This window comes from Epinephelus moara, chromosome 20 (assembly GCF_006386435.1).
Source record: "Epinephelus moara isolate mb chromosome 20, YSFRI_EMoa_1.0, whole genome shotgun sequence".
Classification (NCBI taxonomy): Eukaryota; Metazoa; Chordata; class Actinopteri; order Perciformes; family Serranidae; genus Epinephelus; species Epinephelus moara.
The window spans coordinates 45233418-45236545 of NC_065525.1; positions in this window are offsets into that span (position 1 = coordinate 45233418).

Genomic DNA, 3128 nt, shown 5'->3' on the forward strand with positions numbered 1-3128 from the left:
TGTGTGTGTGTGTGTGTGTGTGTGTGTGTGTGTGTGTGTGTGTGTGTGTGTGTGTGTGTGTGTGTGTGTGTGGACAAGAGGCCAAAAAATATCTGTATACGTGTGGATGCGGCCTGAGACGATGCTGTGGACTGTTTTCATACTTTTGTGCTGTGAACATTAACATCATAATAAAACCATGAGTTATATTTTGAGAATAAAGTCCTAATTTAAAGAGGAAGAAAAAATACATTGTAATTGCTAAGAGAAAAATAATGGCATAATATTTAAAGAATAAAGTCACAGTTTTATTTAAAAAAAAAAAAAAAATTCAAAAAAAGATTTATCAAAATGTCATGTTATGACTGGGAATATTAGATTAAATGTGGATGTATACATTTATTGCTTTTTTCTTATAACATTATGGCTTCATGAAAACACAAACAAATCTATCAACACTTCTTCCATCTGTGTTATTGAAAGGGTTACTCAAGTTGAACATTTGATAAAATAAATTATAAATCACCTCATCAAATAGTTTTATAGATTTGTAATGATGAAAATGATGATAATTAGTTGCCTTTATACATTACAGTGGTCTCTGTTTTATCTCCTCCACCTTCCCTGCATGCTGGAAAACAAACACCTCCATCCATCAACAGAGAAACAACACTCTCACCTCCGGCTCAAAGCAAACAGCCTGTTTGGTGTTCTGGTTTATCTGCTGATGCCAGGTATTGATGGAAAACACTCATCCTCCATCACTCCACTGCTGCTGAAAATTTAAGAGGTTGAAGAGTCTCTTTTTAACGTCTTTCAGGATCAGAAGCTGTTTTTACAGCTGTGTTTACAGCATTAAACTCACAGCTTTTTCACCCTAATGCTGTCTAGATTTTACGACATGATGTTACGGCGGCCGACAAAAGCAAACACACTCTAACGGCCCAAAACATTTCCATTAGGAGAAACTAAGCAGTAACCCCCAGGGCTAAAACATTAAGCTAATACTAAAGTGTTAAAAACTGCAGTCCCTCTAATGGCCACTTGAGGCTGACTCCAGAAGCATAACGTTCACCACGGCGTCTCCAGACTCTTTCACGCCTGTCACATGTGCTCAGTGAAAACGGGGCGCCAGTGGTGGACCTGCCAGTTCTGGTGTTCTCTGGTGAATGATGGAGCTGCACGGTGCTGGGCTGTGAGCACAGGTCCCACTAGAGGACGTGGGGCCCTCATGCCACCCTCATGGAGTCTGTTTCTGACAGTTTGGTCAGAAACATGCACACCAGTAGCCTGCTGGAGGTCATGTTGTAGGGCTCTGGCAGTGCTCCTCCTGTTCCTCCTCACACAAAGGAGCAGATAGCGGTCCTGCTGCTGGGTTGATGCCCTTCTACGGCCCTGTCCAGCTCTCCTGGTGTAACGGCTGGTCTCCTGGTGTCTCCTCCATGCTCTTGAGACTGTGCTGGGAGACACAGTAAATCTTCTTGGGCAACACATTCTCATTCCGACCCCGTCACATTGACGTTTGGTCATGGACTTTCAACATCCAGATGAGATCACCCCAGTCAGACTTTCGCCGCCTTAACTTTCGTCCTTATCCCCCTGACACCGCCGGGCACCATTAAACTATAATGGCAACCGGCTGCGTATCATGCCGACGTTATAGGACGCCTTTTTACGTTGGTTTCTGACGCTGCAAGTCACTGCCCAAGCACCAGATTACGACGACTTCGAAGTGAGACCTAAATGGACAGATTGATATCCCTGAAGTTTAACTGACTTCCTGCCAGACTGTGACCATTAAGGGTTCCCTTAATTTTTTGAGCAGTATAAATGTTCTCATGAGATGATTGTGACTCATGCATTCATGTAAAGCAGGATTTCACTGTTGTAGTTTGTTGAGGTGGAGCTCATTTTGAACTATCAGCTAATGATTATCTTCATTATGGATTAATCTGCTGATTATATTTTTTGTTAATTGTTAGTTTGTAAACATAGTGAAAATAATGAGAAATTACATCACAATGACTCAGAGCCCAAAGTGACACCTTCACTATTTTTGTTTTGTGTTTGTTTTCCTCATTCCTAAAATCCACCTACCACTGTCTTCGCCTCATCACAGATGAGTCGTGTCTCATTTCATGTGTACCAGGATTGTTTTGTTTTTTTTTATAGACAAACAATGATTTCAAACGTATGCAGCTGTGATGAAAATCAGTGCCGTTCAAACACCGTTCAGCCTTTAACGTTTCTGTTCTGTTTGTTTTAGAGCATCTGAGTGTCGGGGTTGTGTTCAGGTCAGCCAGTGTTTGTTGGAAACCGCAGCTCTGTTTTATGAGCACGAGAGATGAAGGGGTTGTCGTCCAAGCCATGAATTCACTTCCCAGAATGCCCTTTTGTCTGACGTGCCACTGAGCAAGACTTACCAACACTCCAGGGGTGAATGGTGATGAGTGGGTTACCGTAGCAACGGCAGTGTGTTGATTATGTGAGTGTGTGGGTGTTTGGGAAGGGGTGTGCGAAGACAAAGACGCGGGGTTTGTTTGTGTGAAGGGCAGAGAGACGCTTTCATGACCTGTGAGCGCTCGGCAAACAAATTCAGCCGAGCTGGATATCACGTGCACGTAGAGGTTAAAATAAAGAGGATTTTTTTATTATTCCAAAGTCAAAAATTGACTTTAACATCAGGTATTTTACTAGTTTTTCTGTTCTTTTACATCTTTGAAAGACAAATTTGTGCTGCAGAAAAGGAAGAAGACAGAGGGCTTCTGAAGGCTTCATTTTTTTAATAGTTTTATAGTCCCATTGAAGAGAAATATTGAATTATTTTCTGCATTATTTTATACACTCACCCACAAAATTCAGCCTGACATATTTTGCATCGCTGGAAACTTAAAGGTCCAGTGTGTAGAAATACAGTCTGATATTTATAACTAGTAGTCCATACCCATTGAGTGCACAGTGGCCCACTTACAGTTTCACATGGTGTGTGTTTGGGATACAGGTCATAGGAAGTTGCAGATTAAATAGTCAACTGAACCCATAAAGAAGAGCAATGTATTCAGACAGAGTGTTTGTGAATTTGATAGTACGATTGCTTTATTGAAAGTACAGTAGTACCATTGGCAATAGTGGGATATTGGGCTAGCTAA